Here is a 17,148-nt window from a genome sequence, read left to right on the forward strand (position 1 = left end):
TTAATTAATAAAGAAAGGGGGGGGGGGGGACTGTGCACAAATGGCAATAGAAATGTTTTACAAAACAAAAACCATGAAAAAAAAAAAAAAAAAATGGAATAAGGCTTTTGGGCGGAGATTGCGCGCAAACGGGAAAAACCAACAGTCCTTTCCAAGAAACTATAGATAAAAGTATCGATCGTGTGACAATAAAGACCTGTCTCTTCGCTGACTTCTCAGATGACTTCACTGTCTGTGTCCCCGAGGGACGAGAGAAGGGAAGGATATCTCGGTTACTTCTCACTCTTTCGTTGGAAGAAAAAAAAAAAAGCCCTAAAAAGAAAAAGTGTTTACAAATACCGTGTATAGCTGCTGCACCTCCGAGGAACACTGTGCAGAATAGCGGATGAACCTCATTCTGTTTTTACAGATGTTTCAATGAGCCGCTTCTTTGGCGTCAAAACATTCTACAAAAAAAATGACCGAATCTCTCTGATTGTCTTCTATCGTTTATCATCATAGTCCGCTAGTCTGCTGCGTGGAGATGTCTTGAATCGCCGCGAAGCCGCCGCGTCCTTTTATTCTTTAAATATTTTTTTTAATGCATTACCACTGTCTGTGTGACATTCACTACCAACCACTCTCTCCCCTCTCTCTCTCTCTCTCTACTCTCCCTCTCTCCCTCTCTCTCTCTACTCTCCCTCTCTCTCGCTCTACTTCTACTCTCCCTCTCTCTCTCTCTCTACTCTCCCCTCTCTCTTTCTCTCTACTCTCCCCCCTCTCTCTCTACTCTATCTCTCCTCTCCTTCTCTCTCTACTCTCTCTCTCTACTCTCCCTCTCTCTCTCTCTCTACTCAGGACCCCCCTCCTTCTCTCTCGCTCTACTCTACTCTATCTCTCCTTCTCTCTCTCTCTCTCTCTCTCTCTCTCTCTCTCTTGATGACGAGGACAACAAGGCGGAGCGCTGCGCATCACTGCGGAGACAATCCACGCGCAATCTATTTTTTTAGCACCCATCTTGTTGCCACTAAAGCACCGGAATAGTATAGCCCATGTGTTGTAACTTGTATTACAATAATTTTGTTGAAAATGTAGCACCGACCGAGTTATTTGACTGCAATATGAGCATAGTGTACTTAAACGGGCTTACCAGCCCACCTACAGGACGGTTTTAGATATTGCGCCCAGCTAGGCCTCGATTAAATTGGCATTCGATGTAAAAACAAACATTTGATCACTGAACTTTCTTGTATTAATTGAAAATGGTCTTTGTTTATGTTGTAACTTAAAGAGGAGCTTCACCAAAATAAATACTGATGTATTATGCAGCGCATAATTTCACACACATCCCAACACTTTTACTAAGGGGTTGCTATTTTTTCATCTCCCATCATTTCATTGAGTTGTAATGAACACAACACAAGATTCATCGGAAGACATGTTCAAACGCATTATCTCAATGACTGTAAATGTGTGTGAGATTATGTTCAAAATGATTCAGCATTGTTTTTCAGTAAAGTGCCCCTTCAAGGCTAGGATTTGCAGATAAGAGTTTGAGACGGGTCTATTGAACAGGCCACTTTAAGCTTAAAAGGCCTTCTGAGTTGAGGTTGAAATATAAGACCACCTAAGCCTGTCCTGCAGCTGAGTCAACATCCATACAATCAGAAATATAGGAGCGCCTGCCATTACGGAACGCACCCCTTTGGAAAATGTGTGTGGTCCCATCCCCCCCCCCCCCCCCCCCATAGATTGCATATAGGTTTTCGTTTACAATAATCTCCACCTAATAGTAAATTCCACTCTGGATCTCTTTTATTTATTTAAAAGCTCACAGCCGGCTCTGTACATTATCGTCACGACAGAGCTAAAGCCCTATAGGTGGTGTAGTGGTTAACACGGTCGCCTCACAGTTAGAAGGTCCTGGGTTCGATTCCCGCTTGGGTACCAGGTTGCCGCATTGCCAAGTACCCAGGTGGGGTATCTCCCGGGCGTTTCTGTGTGGAGTTTGCATATTCTCCCCGTGCTCGCAAGGGTTTCCCCTCCCAATAAGATAAACCCAATGGAAAAACATGCAGAACAGATCGCTAAACGCTGTTGCGTCCCTGACGAAGACGGACAGGACTCAGGAGCACTTGGATTGGTCCCCGGGCACGGCCCACGCCGCAGCCCGTGTCTGCTCTCAGCTGCCCTTGGGGGGGAAGGACGACGGGATGGGTCAAGTGCAGAGAGATGTGTGTTCCTGTGTGTCCCCCATCTCATGCATGTGTGTGTGTTAATCTGCATGGCAAATAAAGACTTCTTACTGCACATGCTCCAGCTTCCAGCTTTACAAAGGACTACACTGAGGCCATGGTTACACTGGGGGATACAGCAACGTTTTTGTTGCTGAATGATTACGTTTGCTGTCCAAGTTAAAAATAAACGCCGTTTTGGCAGGATAACGCGTTGTCCTGGCAACGCTGAAAAGGTGTTTCCGTTTTGGATACTCGCCAAAACTCGCAGACAATGGTGCCATGTAATCTGCGCAAGCCGGATACGGAGCCGTTGTTGCTCAACGCCCATTCGCAGTAGAGACCCGCACGGTTATTTCCAGTGTTTACAGCAGAGCGGTCCCAAGTAGCTGCGGCTACCATGTGTTGTCAAGTTATTGTTATAAGGAGCCCAGTCCAAGCTACAACAGTCTGCATTCCCTTAACAATTGTTTGTATTGAGCCGTATTGTATTGTACCCATTCTGCAATCTGTTAAATAAAGTTTACATCCATTCATTCTGCTAGCATTAACGTTACCAAGCTGCTAGCCACAATGCTATACTGTTATAATGGCATATCCCAATCACGTTAGCACGTAAGCTAACAAACTTCGCTGCTAGCCACAATGCTATACTGTTATACTGGCATATCCCAATCACGTTAGCACGTAAGCTAACAAAATCTGCGACGATCTTTTTGTGAGACTAAACTCCGCTCTTGGTGGTCAATTGTGTTGATGTTAGTTTTGTTTCATCAACAAATGAGAGGCAGAACACACAGTGAATGTATCCGTTTTGTTTATTGCACTTTTATTGCACTTTCTTTGCTGAAAAATAAATGCTACGTTGGCTAAATGGCTCACGCGAGGCATTTAAAGATGGTGGATTGTTGATTTTTAGCAGGAAGTGTATTGGCACATTCAACTTTTCTGATTGGTTGAAAATTGCCTTCATGTTTGAACTACATCGCCACCTACTGCCACCTACTGCTTTGGCATTGTAGTCCATGTATATACATCACTGTGCTCAGGAGGCAAAAACGATGTCTAACTTGCCTGCCATTACGTTGCGTTCTGAAAAGCGAAACTGACCCTGAAAACTAGGGATGTCCCGATCAAATTGTTTTGCTCCCGATCCGATCCCGATCATGTGATTTTGAGTATCTACCGATACCGATCTTTCCCGATCCGATCAAAAAAAATATATTAAAAAAAAAATAATAATAATTTTTCCTCCCATCCCAATTTCTCACATTACATTCACCCTGAATGTTGACATTATCCAGGTGAAAAGTTAACTTCATTCAAGCGAGGCATTGCAACCGGAGTAATCTAAAAACTCTGCCTCTAACCTGCTGCTTCATGAGAGCAATGGCGCCATCGTCTGTAAAAATCAGGTGACTGCAAGTTCTGCAACTAGTGGATGTCCCTCATCCTTGACATAAATCATTTGATGTATAATTAAATCAAAGGAAATGCGTTTGTTTTGGCAAAATTCTTCTGCTCTGTGTGACAATAAATAAATGAATGATGATATGCAATTTAAAACCAAAACTAAGGCCTCAATATGAGTTTAAGATGTGAACATGACAACACCAGTCAAAGGTTGTTACTCCTACCAAAAACACACAAGGAGGGGAGGGGCTTAGCTTTTACTTCTGGTTACTCCGTTACCTAGTGATAGAGAGAGTGGGAAGCTGATCAAGAGACAATGGAGGTATCAGGAAATTCAAATGACCTGCCCATTGTAGTTCTTTGAAATTTAGTGAAGGTAGAGCAGCGTCTCATTATGACATAATTTTCTCCCATCCCCCAATTTAGTCGTTATGCCAATTCCCTCCTGGTCGTTTTGCTGCCCTATACTGTCGGTCTGGGGAGGGTCTCTAGACTAACACATGCCTCCTCTGATACATGTGGACTCATGTAACAGGTACAACCTAGTACCTGCCACGACTACTTCGACCGTGCCTTGAGTGGGAGTCGAACCCCGGGCGTCCGCACCGGGGGAAGCAACACAAACCGCTACACCAAGAGAGGAACTCCTCTCTAAGCGCTGAGTTTGGATGCCTCTGGGGAGTGAGTTTTACTTCCATGTACCGTAGACACAATGTCGCGGTACATATCCGTTACACTCATACATAACTTAAACAATATAAACTATTTACAACACAATACACTAGGGGTGGACGGTATGGTCTAAAATTTATATCGCGGTATAATTTGAAGCATAGACGGTAACGGTATATATCACGGTATCGTTTTTGATAAAAAAAAATTTTTATTTTATATAATTTTCTTTTTTTATAAAATATATATATTATATAATTAGACTTGTACTGGTATTATCTGCGAGACATCGCCACCACGCAACAAGCTCCACTGTCTGTGTGTACTCTAGTAGCCTCGAGCTACGGCCAGGATTCTCCGGAGCTGCACCTGGACCTATACTCTAGTAGCCTCGAGCAGAGCTACGGCCAGGATTCTCCGGCGCTGCACCTGGACCCTATTGTATTGGTATTATAACGTTAGCAAGCCCTCAGCTCGAATACGCATCGAATCAGTGTTATAAGACATTGATATCATGAGCTATCTGTAGCTACTGCATATATAACGTTAATACAACGCCTCAGTGAATTATTTAGTTCAATGGGACATTTCGTTTTGAACGGTGAACGAACTTGCGTTAACGTGAGCTAACAGGTAGCATACACGTCTCTAGTACTAGACTTTGTGGAGCGTGTGTTGATGTCAGGAGCTATCGGTAGCTGGCCGACTAGATACCGTTCGGTTAGACAATGCCCCATCATGTATTAAACTAAAAGTGAATAGTTGACTGGGTCATTTTGTAACGGTAGCTAAGCTAACGTTAGCTCAGGGAGACGCCGACAGCTCCCGTGTCCCGTCCCACTAGACTACTAGACCCGTGTTTACATGCGTGCGGTAGGGGCTGGCACGCCCACTGCGCGAAGCCTCCTAAATAACTTTGTCCAGTTCGCACATATCTATTATCTATGACTAATTCTATCTATTTTTAGGGGCAAATGCGAGTGAAATAGTCGCGCTGTGGTTACATGACGTCATTGCTATTTTAGAGCTGCACTACCGGTTACACGGTATACTCAAAATCCATACCGTAGAGCAAATTCATACCGTTTATACCGTATACCGTTTATACCGTCCACCCCTACTAGGGGTGGACGGTATGGTCTAAAATTTATATCGCGGTATAATTTGAAGCATAGACGGTAACGGTATATATCACGGTATCGTTTTTGATAAAAAAAAATTTTTTATTTTATATAATTTTTTTTTTTTTTATAAAATATATATATTATATAATTAGACTTGTACTGGTATTATCTGCGAGACATCGCCACCACGCAACAAGCTCCACTGTCTGTGTGTACTCTAGTAGCCTCGAGCTACGGCCAGGATTCTCCGGAGCTGCACCTGGACCTATACTCTAGTAGCCTCGAGCAGAGCTACGGCCAGGATTCTCCGGCGCTGCACCTGGACCCTATTGTATTGGTATTATAACGTTAGCAAGCCCTCAGCTCGAATACGCATCGAATCAGTGTTATAAGACATTGATATCATGAGCTATCTGTAGCTACTGCATATATAACGTTAATACAACGCCTCAGTGAATTATTTAGTTCAATGGGACATTTCGTTTTGAACGGTGAACGAACTTGCGTTAACGTGAGCTAACAGGTAGCATACACGTCTCTAGTACTAGACTTTGTGGAGCGTGTGTTGATGTCAGGAGCTATCGGTAGCTGGCCGACTAGATACCGTTCGGTTAGACAATGCCCCATCATGTATTAAACTAAAAGTGAATAGTTGACTGGGTCATTTTGTAACGGTAGCTAAGCTAACGTTAGCTCAGGGAGACGCCGACAGCTCCCGTGTCCCGTCCCACTAGACTACTAGACCCGTGTTTACATGCGTGCGGTAGGGGCTGGCACGCCCACTGCGCGAAGCCTCCTAAATAACTTTGTCCAGTTCGCACATATCTATTATCTATGACTAATTCTATCTATTTTTAGGGGCAAATGCGAGTGAAATAGTCGCGCTGTGGTTACATGACGTCATTGCTATTTTAGAGCTGCACTACCGGTTACACGGTATACTCAAAATCCATACCGTAGAGCAAATTCATACCGTTTATACCGTATACCGTTTATACCGTCCACCCCTACAATACACCATACATACATTTATTAATTTATTCATTCATACACTTATTCAGCCACGCGGGGTATGGGAGGAGGTTGTGGGAGTCTGAGATCTTGAGTTTTCAGCCCGCTGTCGGTCAGCCCTGGCCAGAGCTCCGGCCTCGGCACGAGCGGCACGGTCCTCTGCCTCTGTTCTATGACATCTGTCATCCCCTGGGCGGTGAGCAGGCGGGCCTTGGTGGTGTTCCTCCTGACCTTTCCAGATCTTCACGTGAATTCAATCTGGGAAAGGAGTTGTCCCAGGTCCGCCGTGATCCTCCCTGCTGTTACAAGGGGGTGGGGGGTTGGGGGGTGAGTCCTGGACTGGAGCACGGGGGCTGGGTGGGGGGCTAGGAGCACGGGTGCTAGGAGCACAGGGCTGGGTGGGGGGCTAGGAGCACAGGGCTGGGTGGGCGGCTAGGAGCACGGGGCTTGGTGGGCGGCTAGGAGCACGGGGCTTGGTGGGGGGCTAGGAGCACGGGGCTGGGTGGGGGGCTAGGAGCACAGGGCTGGGTGGGGGGCTAGGAGCACAGGGCTGGTTGGGGGGCTAGGAGCACGGGGGCTGGGAGCACGGGGCTGGGTGGGGGGCTAGATCTGCTGTTCTGGTACCCTGAAGGACTTGTGCTTTTTCGGGGGGAAAATGCCGGGTTGGCCCGGGCGTTGCAGGGGTTGATGTTATGGAGGTGTTCGTGGTTATGTCACTGCGTATTATCCTTCACTGTTGCTTGGTCCATATTGTGTTGTACCTTGCGCTGTGCTAAAGGAGCCTGGTCCTTCTCCATTCTTTTTTCGCCCCTCTCTTCTCCTGCTTGGTGGGGCTGAGAGGGGGCTGTCGAGGTGGTTCTTGTACCCCTCTGGCATCCCTGTGTATGTCCCGGTCCGCCGGGCCCAGGTCCGGACTCGTTCTCATCAACCTGTTGGCCTGGGTTAACCCCTTCTTGAGAACTGAAACCCTTGTACTGCTGTATAGCCGGTGTATGCCCGCAGTTGTGTTTGAGTTTTTTCTTGGGGGGGTTATAGGAACAACCGCCTCCTGTTAAACTAAACATAGGGTGGTGGTTGGTTTCCAGGTGTGTTGGTAGCGGAGTCGACTCTCGGGTTAGGCCGGGCTTGACCCCGTCTGCCTGCGAGTGTGCCCCCGCACCTTTCATGACGTCTGCCAATCGTGTCAGCCTTCTCTGCCTCGGCCTCTCTAGAGGGTTGGTTTTTTTTTGTGGAGGCTGCGACATGGTGCACAGCATACCGAACGCCCCTTCCGCCGGGGTGCTGTTTTCAGCAGACCCCTTAGGCACCTGTCTAGTCCACAGTGCTCCAGGCACAGGTTGAGTCCTTTTGACCTGTTGCCTGGATTGAGGGATCAACCTCTTTGGGGGTTGTCTCCCCGGTGCGCTGCCTGGTCCCGCTGTGGGGGTGTAGCCTCTTTGAGTGCTTCAGGGCGGCGTGCTGTAGAGGGGAAGGGCCTGCTTTTGGATGGGCCCTGTCCGATACGCTGGCGATGTGGGGGGTGGTGTCACTAGTGACCGCCTGGTGGGGTCTCGATGCTGCGGCGTCGTTGGCCTCACCAGGCCCCCTTTTTCCGGGGGGTCCTGGCCCTTCCTGGGGCTGGGTCCTCCTTCGCGCTCCGCTCCTACGGCCTTGCCACGGGGTTGGGTTCTTGACCTTGACCCCGTGATATTAGGGATTGTAACAGGTTTTTTTCCCCTTCCCGTTCGTTCCCTAGTGGCATGTGGGTTGCGCGCCTGTGTATTCGTGGGTTCTTCTGTGGGAAGGTAAGTCCCATGATCTGCTCACCCTGTGTGTTTGAGTTGCTAAACCCTCTTCGCACAGTTGGATCCGATTCCCCCCCGTCCTCCACTAGGGGGGTCCGGGGGCTTGGGTCCTCCCCGGTTCTGATGGTTGTGGAGGGCCTCAGCGGGTACATTTGTCGAGCTTCCGCTCTGCTCAGCTCCTGTGTTCCACTACGAGCAGAGCGCAAGCTATTGCGATATATAACATACGGTTATCCTTATATGAGTAGCGAGCGCTCTGCTCGGACTCACTGAGGACCCCGTGGTCTTCGCCTTCGGTGGTGAAAGACTTGGGAAGGAGCTGTTAGTGTGGCCACATCCCCGCTTATGTAGAGGAGCGGATGGGGGTGTGGCCAGGCGGATGGGTGTGTACATGTGAAGAAATGTATTCAGTATTAGACTGATATGGGATAATGTTCCACTACGAGCAGAGCGCTCGCTATACTCATATAACTATGGTTATAGGATAACCGTATGTTACCATGGCAAGTATGTGAATAAACTAATAAAGCTACTTTTTAATTTACATGCACCCAGCCATATTTATTTTCACAAAAAAAAAGGGTTGGCGATGAGCGGGAAAGGTGGGTGTGGATGTTTTTTCTACCAAGGAGTGCTTTTAGTGCAAAAAATATGTTTGCAGTCGATTCAGAAACATGAAAAAAAAACAGTTTGACACCTCACAAGGTGCTTAAGGCAAACATTTACATTTAAAAATTTGTACAGATAAGGTTCCGGGTACTCCAACTTTCAGCAGCTGTCACAGGTTTTCCTATGGGAGTTGAATTAAAATATTTTTATATGTGTTATTAGACACCTTTACAAACACATTGGTGAAGACATTTCTTGGTAGGGAATTTATTCCAAGATTGGCCAAATATCTGATAATATTCCCTGACTAATAGGAATGAATGGTGGAATGTTGAAATTTTTTCAAAACTAGAGCGTAGCAGCTGCATCTTTTAGTTTTGGCTTCACTTTTTGTAAATGGCAACAGTGGCCTCAATTTTGAACGTAGATATAAAAATAAGTCATTTCTATCTCAACTTATGGTCATTTATTTGACAGTCACGCTCCACATACACACTGGACTCTCCATGCTTTTGCATGTTTCCAATTGCCACAGAGGCCACAATTGTCGACTGAATTACAGATAATAGCACATAACCCTTCAAGTACTCATATATCTAATAAATAATATACAAATATCTAAGCTTTATCTCTTATGGTTTTGCTTGTATTGTCCATTGAAATCCATTGAGGAAGGATGTGTTAGGATTTGGATAAATTAAGGTTGGCAGTGGGGTCAAATGCACATAAAAAAAAATACAAAAGAAATGAAAGGTAGAATCCATCTTTCAGAGGTTTATTCAAAAGTGAACAAGCAAAGCAACAAACAGGAAAAAGAATACATCGCAAGGAAAAAGTACATTGCAACGGGCAGAATCTACATTCTGCCAAGAACAGAAAGAAACAAGCTACTTATATACGTCACTGGTCAATTCTAAGCCAATGATATAGCTTCTTCAGAAAATGTAATCAGAGGAACAAGACTAATACAAGTCTAAACATGGTTATAGATTTAGAATAGCAGACATAAGAAACTGGGGAAAAACCTCCTCTCCTTCCCCTTCCTCCTCTTCATCTTCCTCCCCCTCCTCCTCCTCAGGTCTCTCCATCTACTCCCCGCGAAATAGCCACTGGTGGAAAAACCTCCTCCCCTTCTTCCTCCTCCTCCTCTTCCATTTCATCTTCCTCCTCCACCAGACTCAGCCACTGCCTCTTCGGAGGGGGCTCCGACCCCACATCTATCTCCTCTTGCTCCTCCTCTTCCTTCTCCTCTTCCTCCTCCTCCTCCTCCTCCTCCTCCTCCTCCTCCTCCTCCTCCTCCTCCTCCTCCTCTTCCTGCTCCATTGTCTCCTCCTGATCTGGCCACCCTGCCAGGAATCTCAACCATTACCTGAACCGGGCCGGGGCCATGAATTCCAAGTAGATGGAGACCAGACCTCACCTCTCCGGCCTGTCAGCCAGGGAAGGGTCGTCCTGGTGAGCATCGGAGATCAGCTCCAGGAGACCGCCTATGTCCAAGGGGTAGGACTGCACCACGTCCTACATCTCGGGGGTGGGGGGGATGATAGCCAGGTTTAGCTGGAAGACACACAACAGAGTGGACATCGTCTTACGTCTCTATTTTCCCACTACAGTGGGGTTGGACGGAACTCATCTTTGAGTGTCCCGATGGGCAGAGAGCACTCGGTTGGGGTTGTGTCTCTGAAAATGTCTCTGTGACTCTGATGGTCCAATGCGCCGCCACACAGCATCAACAACTAACTGTGTTTTTCAGGTCCAGTGTGCATGGAGCCACAATGAATACCACAAGGTCACGTCTGTCCCCTTTCCCCCCAAAGGGAGGCGTCCAAACTATGCCGACGGAGGCAAAAGGAGTTGCTGAAGCTGCTGGAGACCTAGAGGATGAGAGGAGAGCAGACTCCGCACGCAACCTGCATGGATGAATACATGTACATAGCACTATAAACTAGGGCCCCAAAGGACCCTCATAAGCAGAACAATTGCCTTAGTTTGTCCAGAGTTGGGTTTGAGGTGTGGGGAGAGGGGCGGGCAAGAATAAAAACATGTTTTTTTTTTTTACTGTGTTAGGGTAACTACCATGTTGGAAGAAAGATAATTCATAAACATTCCATGCAGGGCCTCTACTAATCTCCCGTTCCAAGCTAAGCCTAACTCATCAAAGACTCAGTCGCTTTACCTTCGCAATAGTCATGCACTATCCCTCTCTGCAACGGTTTATTTAGTTTGTAATCAATCAGTCTTACTCAGTCTCATTTTAACTACCATGCGAATGCTGACCTTGAAATTGACATCTAAAGTGAATGAAGTAAAAAGAAAAGAAAAAAAATACATTGTTCTTCCCTTTAAATTAGTGTGTAACTATTCCTTCTTCTTAGCATTCATCTTTGTCGGGAGATAGAGGGCGAGAGTCTGGGAGGGCTCTGGGGAGATTTGTTCCCAGGCCAGCAGGGCTCAGTGTGTGGAGGCAGAGGCAAGGGTCATGATCTCTGGACATTATTAGCCTACAATGCAGCCATATGTCTTGACTATGTGAAGCAACTGGCAGCTGCATCTGTGTGTTTCTCTTCAAGTTCATTGGTTTTGCACAGTTCCAGGCTGCTTCATTACTTAAGGCAACCATCTTGCGCCTAGCACCTTATCTCTTCCCTCCCTTTGATCCCTTTCGTCCCCCTCAAGACTCAAGAGCCAATGGCCACTACAACAGAGCCTTCGACAACCGAGGAGACAACCCCTGAACTGACTGCAACGCAACCTCCAGTACCATCTCACTTGCATCCCCACTTCCACCCACATGCCTATGCCTGGAATCCTTAGCTCTATTAATCCCTTTCGTCCCCCTCAGAGCCAATGACTACCACAACAGAGCCTTAAACCAGACAACCCCCAAAGAGGGCACATGGCACCCCCCAGTACAGTAGCTTTAATCCCCACTTCCACCCACATGGCCATGTCCACCCAACAACCACTACTAGTGGTTTCTGCAATTTGTTATGGAGAGAAATAAAAAGTGAAGACAGAAATTATGTTGTGTCTTGTAATTAATTTGGTGCTTTAAAGTTTAAACAAGTAGAGAAACAAGCGTTTGTGGCTTTACATTTACAAGTTAAAGGATATTTCACATTTGTAGAAATTACTATCTGCAATCTTGCAGTCATCTGTTCCACTTCCAGGTTTCAGGCTCCTTCACTTCCATGTCATACTTCTGAAGTAAACTATACTGCTGTAAAGATTTTTAATTCTGAGTCAAAGGTATTGGGTTTGTTTCATGTCTTTACAGATGTATGACCAGATTCCCGTGCATCTTTGCCTTACATAGAATGATGGTGTTTCTTGCTATCTTGCTGGAGGAACCATTGAAGAATGGTTGCCTGGGACGGTAGTGGTTGCTAGCTTATTTGTAGATGGAGTTTTGACTATTTCTAAAGTAACTTCTCTACTGAACTGTAGGACAATAGGAGCAGATTTTTTTTAACTAACATTACTTTACCAACTCAAGAACCAGTGGTGAAAATTATTCTAGGTGGGGCGGTGCCATATTCAATCAGTTTCAGTAACTACAGTATATAATCAGACCTGCAAACTGATAAGAGGTGAAAAGGTGACATGTTTACGAACCTGTAGGTTTGTGGGCATTGTCCCCCAGAAGAAAATCATTGTGATTTTAACATGTAAACGAAGCACTCGGAGGAGAAAATAAATGGAAAAGACAACCTGTACCCGTACAATTACATTTTCATATATAACGCAGAGGCTGAGAATTCTTGCTGCCGGTAGAACTGGAAGAGCTGTCGCGTGTCGCCCTAACCCTTTGAGAAGCTTTGTGGTCCGGGCTTGAACTTTCCATAAATGTGTCCATAAATCCATTTTGTTAGATCCAACACTGTCTGAATGTATCTTGTGATTATTATCAATTTCCGATGACAACTATTAGCGTTAGTTATTTCCTGGTTGATGTGATTCGGGACGTGATGTCTGCGCCAAGGTCTTTTATTTGTATTTTCTCCACCAAATTTCTCCTTTCAAATGGCTTTTGGAGAACAGATATTATTGAATTTGGGGGCAGCTGTAATCCTGTCTCTTGAGTCCCTGCGCTCATCATTGTCGTCATCACGTTAGTCCGCACCCCCTAACGCCCCGAACTCACTGCTCACGAACGAATTTCACGTGCGGCTCCCTCGTGAGATCGCGCGCCTGGTCAGGCACACTGGACCTACGACTTGAGCGTGCGGAAGCGCACCGAGGAAGGCATATTTACATTGGGACAGCTGTAAATGCCTAGTCTATATGCGAAGTCAGTCATTTTAGAATGATGATCAGTGTGACTGTACTCCTGAAAGAGCAGCGTGTAGCCCCAGCAGCAGCAAGAGCTTATTATTATTATTATTATTATTATTATTATTATTATTATTATTATTATTATTATTATTATTATTATTATTATTATTATTATTATTATTATTATTATGCAACATTGTAATAGTTATAGGTATAAACAAACATACAGACAAACATTCAAGGCGTTTATTTGCAGATACAGACACAGCTGGTTGAACAACATCTATATCTGTGGTAATAATGCAGATATTCAATTGTATTTCTGTGACAATGCGCGTGGCGCGCCGCCTCAAATAGGATCGAGGCGAAAAAATAGCTTGCCGCTCGCGAGCCACTCGGGAGGCGCGCTCCCGCTCGCGGCCAGTGTGCCTACTATCGTCCGTTAACATGGGAGCGGAAGTGAAGAGGCAGCCGCCCGTCCGTCCGTCCGTGTTCGTTCGTGAGCAGTGAGTTCGGGCCGTAACACACCAATGACTCTGCTTGGGGCGCTAAATTAATTAACAGACAGTATGTGTGTATGCGCGCACTGCGGGAGGTGGCCAGAAGCGCGCAACTAGCCAACTACTATATTAATACAGTTTGATCCATCGCAAAGCGCTCCAGCGCTTGAATACGGCCGGGGGATCCGCTCTATACAATGCAGACCCACGGCTTATTAGAGTTAATAATATTGTATATTGTTTACACTGCCTTTTTATTCTATTTTTACTTCTCCACTGTACTATAATTATGTGACCTGTACCTCTATGTCTTCTACTACCTGTACCTCCCCTCCCCCCGGCCCTCCCCATGCTGCTGATTTTATATTATTTTATGAATACAACGTTTAATGTTCGCTAAACGTAGAGAAACGTCAGACGTAATTCGAGATACGTCAGACGTACTTCGAGATACTTCCGTACTTTCCGCCAATCAGCGCATAGCCCTGTCACAGGACTAATAGTCCTGTGGCAGGGCGGAAGTACCAATCTGGACCGAGGCTCCGAGTCTGCAGCTGGACCCTATTGCACCTGGCAGCAACACGCTGCTGTAGCCGGACGCGCCTGCGCACTACCTTCCGTGATGTCCTGACTCCTGAGCTCACACGCGGTCGTGTTCTTCTAGCTGAAGTTCAACGTTGCACACATCTCAGGTAATTACAATTCATCTATATTTTATAGTTGACTTCAAACAGTAACGTTACCAGAATAGTTTAGAAACAAGTGAACACTTACAGCGGATTCATATATATTTGACGGGAGCGTGCAGCTAGGATAGCTTAATTGCTGCTGTTGGTGTTAATTCATGGTTTCCAAATGGTTATAGAAATTATTATTTCTTCGTTGATGGCAGCCGTTTTGACTCGTTTTATACCCCGCCAGTGTGTGAACTTATCAACGTATCGTACCTTAATTACCGTACCGTAATTTATATATATTATGATTCCCACCGCAAGCCTTAATTAAGGCCCGCACTTGCATGTTGTATTATGTGACTAGGCCAACGGTGACTTTCGTGAAGAGGGGACAAAAATTTATCGAAATTGACCCAGTTTTAACGTTTTTATCAAACATTTTGTTGACCCAACCGCACGTGGATATTTTGATATGGTTCATAACGCGACGGTGCGGGGCAGCACGTGTGTCATACGCGGTCAAACGACGTTTGGGCTTCGTCAGTCGTCACTGAGGCAGAAGTACGCGCATCCTATTATTATGCAAAGTCTAGGTGATAAGTTACAGTGGGTGACAATATTGTCACAAGGAAAGACGAAATTACCTACCTGGGTTCCATCCTAGAGGCATCTTTCCTGTGACAAAATGGCATCCAATGTAATAAAAAAAAGTCAACCAACGAACTAGATTCTTGTACCAGATCTCCTCTCTGGTAAACAAGAATACCCTGAAGACTCTGGCAGGAGCACTCATTCAAGGGTACTACGACTATGCGTGCACCTCATGGTACCAAAGCACCTCAAAGGCGCTTAAAACAAAATTACAAACATCACAAAACAAACTGGTCAGACTACTACTTGACCTGAACCCCAGAACCCACCTCACCCCTGCCCACTTTGACAACCTAGGATGGCTTAGAGTAGACGACAGAGTACAGCAACTTGCAATGGGCCTGGTCTACAAGATACACTATACGACCGGGGTGCCCATGTACATGTCAAAATACTTTCCAAAGGTCAGTGAATACCACAACCACTACACCAGAGGAAGCTCAACAAATCATGTTAAACCCAGATTCGGCTCAAACAAGGGACTAAACACGTTTCGCAATTATGCCACAACAATGTGGAACGCCCTACCCAAAGCTGTAAAGGAATGTGAATCCCTGCCCACATTCAAAACCGCTCTTAAAGAGCACCTACGGGAGGCTGCAATTCGAAACTGGCCACCGTAAATGCCCAAAACCCCCACCACCTCCTAATAGACAGTCTCCTCCCCACCGCATATTATTCCCTCCCCGCCGTATGTATATTTCTCTCCCACCCACCCACCCCCTCCTAATGTACAGTCCCCTCCCCATCATATGTATATACTCTGTCACGATCTAGGGGTAACAGTACTGTATATTGGAATACCGTTTATGTCACAAATGTATCGGTACTAAATACCTATATGTCCCTATGCCATAAATGTCATTGTGTATGTCATAAATGTCTATATGAATTGAAAATGGGGGACCCTGATGGAAACAAGACAAACGTCTTTCTCAGGTCTGCATCCCCTTAACAATTGTATGTATTGAGCCGTACTGTATTGTACCCATTCTGCAATCTGTTAAATAAAGTTTTCATTCATTCATTTTCATTCATTCATTCATAAGTGCCGGCCGGCCACACACAAATGACTCGTCGCGCCGTATACCCCGGCCGCCGGCACTTATCACCTGGACTTTGCATAATAATAGGATACCGACAACCAAATACAAGCCCTGTAGGTGCGGTGGGGGGTTGCTTGATCTCCTGACTGGAAGGATGAGACAACACAAGTTGTATCATCTGTTCTGTGCGCAACCGAGGGAACATGTATGCGCGTGCACGTGGCGTTTGGCCTTGGCCCATATTACGACACCACTGCTCACCGCTCATCTTCATTTGCGCATCTGGCAAATTATTTCCGGCCTTTCGGCATTCAGGGTTTCAATAATTATTTCCAGATTAATCAAAACAATGCAATAACATTTTCTTCTCTGAATGTTTACAATTGTAAATGTGGGTTCAGCCCCCTCCCCCTCCCCCCTCCCCTGTAGATGATCTGCATACCAGCTTGAGTGCGCCGGGGGACCAGCAGGTGGCGCACAGGCTGCAGGGAAGCGTGAATGATCTGATCAGGGATTACAGATCACTAGATACTAGTCTAAACGGGCTAGTTGATGCTGCTTGTGCTTTACGGTCTGCTGATGACCGAACAGTTCAAGGGAGGTTTGACGAGTTAATAGAAGTGTTTCACTTTCACACAACCCTATCCCTAATAAAGGAGGATAATTTAGTTTGCTTTAATCCCTGGACCCAAGACCAGCACGCTGTGTGCTTTGTCGACGTAGACCCAGGTTGTTGTGCACCAAGAACCACTCTGCGTGTCTTGATCTCCTCTGGTCCTGTCTTGCAGCACAACTTGTGAACAGAAATGTGAACTCCTCTCTCCTCTCCTTGCCTCCTGTAGCCGAGCCGGACCAGAATCTCCCTCCCTCTCCCCCTCCTCCTCTCCCTCCCTCTCCCCTCCTCCTCTCCCTCCCTCTCCCCTCCTCCTCTCCCTCTCCCCCTCTCCCCTTTCTCCTTCTCCCCCTCTCTCTCTCTCCCCCTCTCCTTCTCCCCCCCTCTCCCTCCCTCCCTCCCAGTCCGTGCCACTGCCACCACTGCAGGAGAGCTGGATAAAGAGCTAAAACAGCTGAAACCTCTGCTGAGGAGAAAAAGTTGAAGGTGGTGAGGCACTACGTGTTCTTTACATGCAGGAGCAGGAGGAGGAGACGAGTAACGTACGAGGCCAAGGTGTGTTG

Source organism: Notolepis coatsorum (assembly GCF_963971535.1).
Source record: "Notolepis coatsorum genome assembly, chromosome: 12".
Classification (NCBI taxonomy): domain Eukaryota; kingdom Metazoa; phylum Chordata; class Actinopteri; order Aulopiformes; family Paralepididae; genus Notolepis; species Notolepis coatsorum.